Below are 11,785 nucleotides of genomic sequence, written 5' to 3'. Positions count from 1 at the left end.
ACTCTAGCCCACACCACCCCCCACCCCCACCCCCAGAATGAAAATCCCATCCCTCCAGGCACTTTCTACAGACGCAGTGGACTTAGCCTAGAGTTTTCCAAAATCATTCTATCCACCTTGAATATGAAAATCCAGGCCTATGTGTTTCCCTGCTGATAGTAAATTTGATTAATAATCGATTCAACAAGTCCTGATCCCGTTGCCTTTCAGCGAGTAATCTGTGTAAGTGCAGAACTAGCAAAAAGGCATTTTTGCATTGAAAGTCTGGACCAGCTTAGCTTCAGAGAGAGAAAGTGAGCTCCTATTAGCAAGGATGTGTCCTTATTATTTTCAACAAGCGAGAGCTATAGGAGGTCTGATAATACACAGTGAAAACCACGTAAGGTTCATTATATGTTTTATGTCAAATAAATTACAGGATAATTGAAACTATCTTGTTTCAATAAAATGCTATTTTAATCTGTTTGTAAAAATGAAGAGAATTATCTGGAATCATTTCAGGAGCGGTACACAGAGTGAGGACTCCTGTTTTGTTCTCTGGAGCTGGGGCTGAGGATTTCTGCTCAGGAGCAGATCTACAAATTGCCTCGAGAAGCATGGCTGTGCAGCATTACACCTGAGGACCAGAGAGAGGAGGAGAAAAAGCAGCAAGCGAGAGTGGAGAGACCTGCAGCAAAAGAGGGTAAAAGAGAAGAGGGCACAGGATGCTTTACACCACACAGGCATATAGGGCAAAGACATTGTACATCTGGTTAACTGGATGCAGTTCACTCTGCTGGTTGCCTGTGACTGGTGCCAATCCCATCTGAATTCCCCAAATGGCACACAGCCAATATCCAACACAAGTGGTCTTGAGGTCTGAATGCTTCTTTCCCACATCATCATGGGGAATGCAGATGCTCTGCCCAATGTGCGTGTAAATTGAAAACCAATCTCAACTTTTATTTATTCATTTTTGTTAAATGTGTGTTATTACTGACCTTTAACTGGCAACATCAAATCAACATGTTAGCTGTATTTGAGAATGTGTCCAGCCCAAACTTACAACCTATCAATAATGTGGCTTACTCGACAAGCATCCTCTGTAACTCAATGTGTTGTAAATCATCAGAGCAAAGCAGGGCCAGCTGGAAGATATGAGTCATGGGAAGACCTGGGAACTTGGCAACGACATTAACACAGTAATTGGTTACTTACATCCAGACCATCTGCAAACTCATGGAATGGATTCACTTCCTATTCTTTAAAGTCTTATTGTGTGCAGGTGGTCCTGGACACACATGTGCACAATTGCTTGCTCCCAGGATATCTGTAACATCTGTGACTTCAACAAACTGATGCTTGACATGGCGTTTCTGCTTTATCAAAGAGGGTATGAAGTTACGGCAGGAGGTTGGTTAAAGCCTCATAGGAATTCTCCCATATACTGTCTTTTAGTTGACAAGGGACCAACCAGTATTTGTCGTTTCTGGGAGTAATTTGACTTGCACTGAAATGTTTGGAGAGGACGAGAAACCGTCAGCCTTTCTTGTGGAGTAGGGTCTGGTTGGTGAGCGGGAGGATGGTGGTGGGGAATTATCTCAGATGGCTTCAAATGTGACGGTGGAGTGCTAGAGATTTTTTATTTGTGAGCTCAGAAGGCACATTCCGGCTTTACCAGCAGCCACAATTAAATCTGCAATATTCCTGCACTTTTTCTATTCAGGATATGGCATGAGCCAGCGTTGTCCATTTGAGCTGAGTTTCACATTCAGTGTCCTACAACTGGCATCGTAACCAAGTTTGTATATTTAAGAAGCCTACTCGCTATTTCACGTAGGTACCCAAACAGTTAAACATCTCCTCAATCAATATGGGATTTTATGTCTTTATATGATTATCTGATATCTTTCTGGTGCTGGCAACAATGATGCAATTAGAGATGGCTTCCAAATGGGTGCCTATAAGATGAGTTTCTCCCACTCAGTGTTGGTACAAATGATCACAGCCATGCAGAACAAATCTTTTTCCTCTTGGATGTGGCATCTGCAGGGAATAAAAAGAGGTCAAAGGTGTATACTAAAATATCTACCAAAAATATTTTGGTCCTGATATGTCAACTGGATCTTCCATTTTAAAATGGTTCTTTCAAACTGCATGATGAACAAATGAGAAAACACATCATTTGCTACAAACCAGAGGCACAGGGGTGATAATTGTTTTGGCAGAAGTTGTGGTGAAATGCACAACAGCCCGAATTTTGGATCCACTCTAAATTAAGAATTCGACATTTTAAATCAAATCACTGTCAGTTCCAGGACTGGCCTGATGGGAATCATTTGAACTTGGCCAAGCTCAAATACACTGAACATAGAAAAACTGCCAGGACATGTCTGGACATAGAACATAGAACATAGAACAGTACAGCACAGAACAGGCCCTTCAGCCCTCGATGTTGTGCCGAGCAATGATCACCCTACTCAAACCCACGTATCCACCCTATACCCGTAACCCAACAACCCCCCCCCCCCCAACCTTACTTTTTTAGGACACTACGGGCAATTTAGCATGGCCAATCCACCTAACCCGCACATCTTTGGACTGTGGGAGGAAACCGGAGCACCCGGCGGAAACCCACGCACACACGGGGAGGACGTGCAGACTCCGCACAGACAGTGACCCAGCCGGGAACCGAACCTGGGACCCTGGAGCTGTGAAGCATTGTCAATCAGCCATCAGGAGATAATCAGTCCTATTCATGTGGATCAATTGTTTTGAGTTGCCCCGATAAAGCTGGACATTCTGACATCCAGTTTTCCCACCGTTACCATATATGGAGAGAGGTTATGCGCAAACAATGCACCTCGGAGTGGACTCCTGGGGTTGGGTTCCTGGTGTCCTGCAGCATTGCAATCGGCAACACCTTTTGTTATTACGACTCCCGCCCCAAGACTTCATTGACTGAGGGCAGAGAACCTTCTGGCAAGGCGAGAAGAGAGGTATAAAGATCGACCACCAGGACCTTCACCAGCGAAGACACGGCGGCGAGGTTATCGAGAATATTGGATGACCAACCAGAAATGGAAGGCAGCAGCATCCGAGACCCATCTTTATGGACGAAGGCTCTGAGGACATCAAGACTCAGAGAATCGGACCCGCAGCTCAACTGAGTCCATCAGCTCGGGTAGTATTGAGACTCTTGGGATCATTTAGTATTGTTTTGGGATAATTTAAGAAGGGTTTTTATTGTTTGATGAATACATTTGGTTGAATCATACACTTGTATTTTTCCTTTGTTCATCTCGCAAATAAAGGCACCTGGGTAAAATGTTTGCTTTGCACAATAAACTGGTCAAAGTGTTTGAGGTTTTACAGACAATATTGGCGTTCCTGGCTGGGTTTGATCAGAACATAGAACATAGAACAGTACAGCACAGAACAGGCCCTTCGGCCCTCAATGTTGTGCCGAGCCATGATCACCCTACTCAAACCCACGTTTCCGCCCTATACCCGTAACCCAACAACCCCCCCCCCCTTAACCTTACTTTTTTTTTATTAGGACACTACGGGCAATTTAGCATGGCCAATCCACCTGACCCGCACATCTTTGGACTGTGGGAGGAAACCGGAGCACCCGGAGGAAACCCACGCACACAGGGGGAGGACGTGCAGACTCCACACAGACAGTGACCCAGCCGGGAATCGAACCTGGGACCCTGGAGCTGTGAAGCATTTATGCTAACCACCATGCTACCCTGCTGCCCCTTAAATAATTTTCCAGCGCCAGTTGTGATCTGAGTGATTACCTTTTTAAGAAAAACAGTTACTTCCCTGACCGGGAATCGAACCCGAGCCGCGGCGGTGAAAGCGCCGAATCCTAACCACTAGACCACCAGGGAGAACAATGGTGAATTAGTAAAACAGACTGACAATTCATTGTTACCTGCTTGCAGTGTCACCCATAACGTAATTCCTCACATTGAATCAGAAATCAACTGGACAATAGGCCAATTACGAATGTATAACAGAGGATAATCAACAGCAACTTGCATTTGTGATGGCTTGTGTCTGTCTGGGGAGGTGGTGGACTGTGACAGCCAATGGAGATGCTGCTGAATCAAGAGGGCAGCCATATTGGGGATACCTGCAGGCTTCTGTGCTTCTGTACTCTGCACTCTAGCTTGCCATCTGAGGCAGCAGAAGTGGAAGCTTTACAGCTGCTTTTCTTTGCTTGCATAAATTGTCCAAGCCTTGCAACTATAAAGGAAGCTCCTTAGAACACAAGCCTGGTAAACATGAAGATTTGTATTTTCAGATAGTTTGCTGTTGGTCTACACTAAACTTTTCGCATCTTTGCAGCCTGGGCAATTCTGGCGCTGATTTTGGCATCAAGGGACAGGTTATTATTAATTGTTGATCCAAGGTATGACAACTGTTGATGAACTCCAGAGTGAGGTTGTTGATGTTGATGAAGGTGGGATCTCTACCACCTGTCCCATGATTTTGGTCTTCCTGACATTGATTGTCAGACCAAACTCCTTGTAGGCCTGGGACAGATGGTTTAGCACAGTGGGATAAACAGCTGGCTTGCAATGCAGAACAAGGCCAGCAGCATGGGTTCAATTCCCGTACCGACCTCCCCGAACAGGCGCCGGAATATGGCGACTAGGGGCTTTTCACAGTAACTTCATTGAAGTCTATTTGTGACAATAAGCGATTATTGTTATTAGGTGACCAACAAGCTGCTGCAAGTGTATTTCAACATGGGCTGTCTGTGTGGCATCATCACCAAACAGCAACTCAGGAACTAAGACATTACACATTTGGTGCACAGTCTTGCCAAGTTGAACAGCTCGTCATCAACTCTGGCATGCAGGCAGACACCCTCATTGAGTCACCAAAAGTGTATAATAGCATCATGGAGAAAAATAGACCAGCAGCGGAATTCTCTGGTCAGCAGGATGCTCCGGTCTGCCGGCAGCACACCCACACCAGTGGGTTTCCCCATTGGCCAGCTGCGGGCAGAGAGAATCCCGCTGCCGGCGTGGGTATACCACGCTTGAAAATGCGGCTGGCGACAGCAGAATCTCGCCCCAAATGTTTAAACTAAAATGGCAGGGGTTGGAAACGCAGGAACATAGGAACCTATGCAAGTAGTCAGAGGAGGTGGAAACACGGACAAGAACAAAAGACAGAAAGGGGAATACCAAAAGTGATAGGCAGAGAAATCAAGGACAAGAACTGAATTGGGCCACAGTCAAAAAATAATGGAAACGGGACAAGGAACGTTAAAAAGACAAGTCTTCAGGCTTTGTACCTTAGTGTGCAGAGCATTCACAATAAAGTGAATGAAATAATTATGCAATTAGATATAAATAGGCATCATATAGTTGGATAACGCAGACATGGCTGCAAGGTGACCAGGGATGGGAATTGAACAATAAGGGGTATTCAGCATTTACAAACAAAAAGGAATAGGTGGCTGCATTGCTGGTTAAGGAGGAAATTAACGCAGTGAAGAAGGATATTATTTCCATGATGTGGAATCTGTATGGGTAGAGCTGAGAAACACCAAAAGGCAAAAAATATTAGTGGGGGTTGTATATAGATCCCCAAACTGTCGTGTGATGTTGGGAATGGTATTAAAGTGGACATTAGAGACTCATGCGATAAAGGAACATTTGTAACTATGGGTGACTTTAATCTGCAAATAGATTGGGCAAATCAAATTAGTAACAATACCGTAGAGGAGGAATTTATGGAATGCATAGGAGATGGCTTTCTGGACCAGTATGTTGAAGAACCAACTAGAGAACAGTCCATCCAACACTGGGTACTGTGTAATGAGAAAGGAATAATTGGAAATCTAGTTGTGCACAGCCCCTTGGGAATGAGTGACCATATTGTGATAGAATTCTTCATCAAGGTGGAGAGTGACATAGTTGATTCTGAGACTAGTGTCCTGAATCTAAATAAAGGAAACTACGAACGTATGAGGCGTGAATTGGGGAACGGTACTTAAAGGAATGATGGTGGATCGGCATTGGCAAACATTCAAAGAGCATATGGGTGAACTGCTACAATTGTTCATTCCTGTCTGAGGCAAATATAAAATGGGAAATGTGGCTAAACTGTGGATTGCAAGGGGAATTAGAGATAATATTAAATCCAAGGAAGAGGCATATAAATTGGCCAGAAATAACAGCAGACCTGAAGATCGGGAGTAGTTTAGAATTCAACAAAGGAGAACAAAGGGATTGATTAAGAAGAAAATAGAGTGTGAGAGTAAGCTTGTGGGGAACATAAAAATTGACTGCAAAAGCTTCTATAGGTATTTGAAGAGAAAAAGATAGATGAAGACAGTCAGAAACAAGGGAATTTACAATGGGGAAATGTCTGAGCAACTAAATGCATTCTTTGGTTCTGTCTTCATGAACGAGAACACAAATAACTCACCAGAAAGTTTGGGGAACAGAGTGTTTAGTGAGAGGGTGGAGCTGCAGGAAACAGTATTAGAAGGGAAATAGTGTTGGGGAAATTGTTGGGATTGATGGGATTGAAGACCGACAAATCTCCAGGGTCTACATCCCAGAGTACTTAAAGAAGTGACCCTAGACATAGTGGATACATTGATGGTCATCTTCCAAGACTCTATAGGCTCCAGAACAGTTCCTGAAATGTAGCTAATGTAACCCCACATTTTAAAAGGGAGCTAGAGATAAAAATAGGTATTATGGACCAGTAAGCCTGGCGTTGGTAGTGGAGAAAATGCTAGAGTCCATTTTATAGGAGAGTACTTAGAAAACAGTGGCAGAATTGGACAGAATCAGCTTGACAAATCTACTGGAATTCTTCAAGGATTTAACTGATAAAGTTGACAAGGAAGAGCCAGTGGATGTGGTTTATTTGGACATTTGGCAAAGTACCTCATAAGTGATTAGTGTGTAAAATTAAAGTGCATGGGATGGGGATTGTTTACCGGGATAGAAAAAAAACTGGTTGGCAGATGGGGAGAAAAAAGGAGGAATAAATGGGTCTCTTTCCAAATGGCAGGCAGTGACAAGTGTGGTATGAGTGCCCGACCCGCATGCACGTAAGGTTGTTTGAGAAGGCATTGCTGCATGAGAGTCTGAAGTGCGGCCGTCGACAGTCAAGCAGGCAATTTAGCTTATTACAGGGAAAATTGAATGCAATTGTACGTGGCCCATCTGCTTTTACAGTTGGCAGGTAGGTCGAATGCCCAGGTAGCCTTTACATTTTAGCTTCAACCTTAATCTGAATTGGGATGAACTGTCAGGGCTGAAATAAAATTAACAAATATGCTGAGGGATGAGGTCTGAGTATGGTTGTGCTACTTAAACACTCGTGGCAGAGATTTTACATCAATATTTATTTTTCATGGGTCAGCAATTCCCTGAGGCCACTCCGCAGAAACTGTTACCCTGAGGGAACACATTATAAATGCCACCCCGCACTCTCCTTGTTCATGGAGCCTGCCCTCTTCCGCCCTTCCCGGCATTGCTCAACCTTTCAAAGAGGGTGTGCCGCACTCGATGGCCGGTAATTAGCCAGCCTGTGTGAAATTTTGCTCCGGAGGAGACCACAGGCAGGAACGCAGTTGATATCTGCTTCCAGGCCTGCCGTGCATGCATGTCCGACGGGAGAGCAAGTATGGCTGATGTATGTCGGGCAAAACGGTGGCACAGTGGTTAGCACTGCTGCCTCACAGCACCAGGGATGCAGGTTTAAATCTGGCCTCGGTTGACTGGCTGGGTGGAGTTTGCACATTCTCCCCGTGCCTGCATGGGTTTCGTCTGCATCAGGTGTTCTTGTTCCCTTCCACAGTCCAAAGATGTGCAGGTTAGATGGATTGGCCATGCTATATTGTCCCTTAGTGTCCAAAAAGATGTGTAGGTTAGATTAAGAGATTGATGGTATAGGGTAGGGGAGTAAGCTTGAGTGAAGTGCTCTTTTAGAGGGTTGGTGCAGACTCGATGGACCGACAGGCTTCTTTCTGCACTGTAGGGATTCTATGATTCTATGATTTAAACTTCCTGGGCAAAGGCTTCTTCATTTTTGAAACACAAAAATGCTTGCTGCTGAAATTATTTAAATGGAGACAGTCACTCTGAGGGTAAGTAAATATACACCAGATGCTGCCACTCCTCAGTGCACTTATCAGAAGCACCGCCCCACTGCAGGGGCAGCAGGGGAATAGCAGAGCTCAGCCCAAAGGACACATGCATCATGATCTTTGGCATCCTCCCTGGCACACTGTCCCTCTCAGGGTGTGGTGAACCACTGTGTACACCTGTATTAGGGGATGTAAGGTAGGACCTGTACTATAGGTTCACCGGTAGCCACTGCCAGCTGGCTCCGCCCACTAGGAGCTGTATAAATATGCGTATCCTCCATTGATCAACCATTTCGCCAGCTGCAGTAGGAGGCCACACATCTGACTGCAATAAAGCCACAGTTGTACCCAATCTGAGTCTTTGTGCAATTGATCGTGTATCAATTTATTGCAGTCAGATTTTCAACTAAATGGATATCAGAATCAAACCAGATCGCCTGCAGCTGGATCCGCACTCGCCCGACGCCAGAAAGGACTTCAATCACTTGCTAGCTTGTTCCGAGGCTTACATCAACGCAGCGATCCCCACGCCGACGGAGGCTCAGAAGATACAGGTCTTGTATTCCAGGTTGAGCTCCTGCGTGTTCCCGTTGATCCAGGACACCCCGAGTTACGCAGAAGCGATGGCACCCCTAAAAGAAAACTACGCGCAGAAAGCGAACACGATCTTCGCCAGGCATATACTCGCCACTCGCTCTCAACTCCCTGGTGAGACCATCGAAGTCTTCTGGTGGGCCCTAATCCCACTCGTCCAGGACTGTGACTGTCAGGCCGTTACGGCCGCCGAACATTCAAATCTCCTCATGCGCGATGCGTTCTTAACGGGGATTGCGTCGTACCCTATCCGACAATGACTGCTGGAAGGGGCCACACTCGACCTAGCAGAGACATAAACTTTAGTGTTCTCGATGACGGTCGCATCCCGTAATGTCCAGGCCTAGCCCCCTCACCGTGCGGCCCACCCATCCTACCCCTCCTGGATCCCGCAAACGACCCCCACAGCTGGGGCCCTGCCTAGCCAATACACCTGCGCCGCACGCCAATCCACGCACCACGGGGTCCCCACTGCTACTTCTGCGGCCAACAGAAGCATCCCCGCCAACGCTGCCCGGCCCACGCCGCCACTGCACGTCCTGTAGCAAAAAGGGCCACTTCGCAGTAGTGTGCCAGGTCTGCGCAGTTGCTGCTATCGCCCCCTCCCCCCTGCCAAACGCACAATGGGCACCACCATCTTCTCCTTCCGGGGCCATGTGCGGCCGGTGGGAGCCGCTATCTCCTCACCCTCAGTCCACGTGTGGCCCATGGGTGCCGCCATCTTGCCCAGCGCCACCAACATGCGTCCCATGGGTGCCGCCATCTTGTCCCGCCCTGGCAATGTACGCCCCAAGGACGCAGCCATTTTGTTCCCCACAGGACCTCCGGACGCCGCCATCTTGTCTTCCCCACGGGGCTAGAACGTCAACTACATCCCACGATCTGGGTCGCCGACGCTCTCCATTCAAAACCTCTGATGACCACCAGAAGCTCGCCTTGATGACGCTGGACCAGTCTCGTCCACACAACATGGCCACCGCTTCGACAACGGTGAAAATCGACGGCCACGTGACCTCTTGCCTGCTGGACTCCGGGAGCACTGAAAGCTTCATACACCCGGATACGGTAAGGCGCTGCTCCCTTGCGTTTCACCCCACCAATCAACGGATCTCCCTGGCCTCCGGATCCCACTCTATCCCGATCCAAGGATTCTGTACAGTCACTCTCACTGTCCAGGGAGTAGAATTCAGCGGTTTCCATCTCTACGTCCTCCCCAACATCTGCGCTGCACTATTGCTGGGCCTGGATTTCCAGTGCAATCTCCAGAGCCTCACCCTCAAATTTGGCGGGCCCCTACCTCCACTCACCATTTGTGGCCTTGCGGCCTTCAAGGTCGACCCCCCCTCCCTCTTTGCCAATCTAACTTCGGATTGCAAACCCGTTGCCACCAAGACCAAACGGTACAGCGCCCAGGACAAGGCCTTCATCAGGTCCGAGGTCTAGCGGCTGCTTCGGGAGGGTATCATCGAGGCCAGCAATAGCCCCTGGAGAGCCCAAGAGGTAGTAGTAAAAATGGGGGAGAAACACAGAATGGTTGTGGATTACAGCCAGACCATCAATCGGTACACGCAGCTCGACGAGTACCCCCTCCCACGCATATCTGATATGGTCAATCAGATTGCGCAGTACCGGGTCTTCTCAACAATTGATCTGAAATCCGCCTACCACGAGCTCCCCATCCGTAAATCGGACTGTCCATACACTGCCTTCGAGGTGGACGGTTGGCTCTATCACTTTCTTAGGGTTCCCTTCGGCGTCACTAACGGGTCTCAGTCTTTTAAAGGGAGATGGACCGAATGATCGACCGGTACGGTTTGCGGGCCACGTTTCCGTACTTAGATAATGTCACCAGCTGCGGCCATGATCAGCAGGACCACGACGCCAACCTTGCTAAATTCCTCCGCACCACCACTCTTCTCAACCTTACGTATAATAAAGAGAAGTGTGTATTCAGCACGACCCGCTTAGCCATCCTCGGCTATGTAGTCCAGAACGGACTTCTGGGGCCCGATCCCGACCGCATGCACCCCCTCATGGAGCTCCCCCTCCCCCACTGCCCCAAGGCCCTCAAACACTGCATGGGGTTCTTTTCGTACTATGCCCAGTGGGTTCCAAACTATGCGGACAAGGCCCGCCCACTGATACAGTCCACCCAATTTCCCCTCGTGGCCGAGACACAACATGCATTCGCCCGTATTAGAGCAGACATAGCCAAGGCCGGGATGCACGCAGTAGACGAGACACTGCCCTTTCAAGTAGAAAGCGACGCTTCAGATATCGCCCTTGCCGCCACTCTAAATCAGATGGCAGACCCGTGGCATTCTTTTCCCACACCCTTCATGCCTCTGAAATTCGGCACTCGTTCGTCGAAAAAGAGGCCCAAGCCATCGTTGAAGCTGTGCGGCATTGGAGGCATTACCTGGCCTGCAGGAGATTCACTCTCCTCACTGACCACCGGTCGGTAGCCTTCATGTTTAACAACACGCAGCAGGGCAAGATCAAAAATGATAAAATCTTGCGGTAGAGAATCGAGCTCTCCACCTATAATTACGAGATTTTGTATTGCCCAGGCAAACTCAACGAGCCCCCAGATGCCTTCTCCTGAGGTACATGTGCCAGCGCACAAGTAGTCCAACTCCGGGCCCTGCACGACAGCCTCTGTCACCCGGGGGTCACACGACTGTACCACCTCGTCAAGGCTCGCAACCTGCCCTACACCGTCGAGGAAGTACGGGCAGTCACCAGAGACGTTCAGGTTTTTGCGGAGTACAAGCCGCAATTCTACCGGCTGGACTGTGCGCGCCTGGTGAAGGCCTCCTGCCCCTTTGAACGCCTCAGCGTGCATTTCAAAGGGCCCCTCCCCTCCACTGACCACAACAGGCATATTCTCAGTGTGGTCGATGAGTACTCCAGATTCCCCTTCGCCATCCCATGCCCCGATATGATGTCGGCCACCGTCATCAAGGCCCTCAACACAATCTTCGCTCTGTTCGGTTTCCCCGCCTACATCCACAGTGACAGGGGATCCTCACTCATGAGCGATGAACTGCGTCAGTTCCTGCTCAGCAGGGGTATCGC

At 48.2% G+C, this 11,785-nt stretch overlaps 1 non-coding gene across 1 annotated transcript; it reads right to left on the bottom strand.

The window, feature by feature from the left end:
- Positions 1–3,806: 3,806 nt before the first annotated feature.
- On the bottom strand, positions 3,807–3,878 carry trnae-uuc. The gene has a single exon. It is a non-coding gene; the product is annotated as a tRNA-Glu (tRNA).
- Between the last annotated feature and the right edge of the window lie 7,907 nt (positions 3,879–11,785).

The sequence above is a fragment of the Scyliorhinus canicula genome, chromosome 8 (genome assembly GCF_902713615.1).
Source record: "Scyliorhinus canicula chromosome 8, sScyCan1.1, whole genome shotgun sequence".
NCBI lineage: Eukaryota > Metazoa > Chordata > Chondrichthyes > Carcharhiniformes > Scyliorhinidae > Scyliorhinus > Scyliorhinus canicula.
The sequence above is the reverse complement of the archived record's forward strand: the minus strand, read 5'-3'. Positions and strand labels throughout refer to the sequence as shown.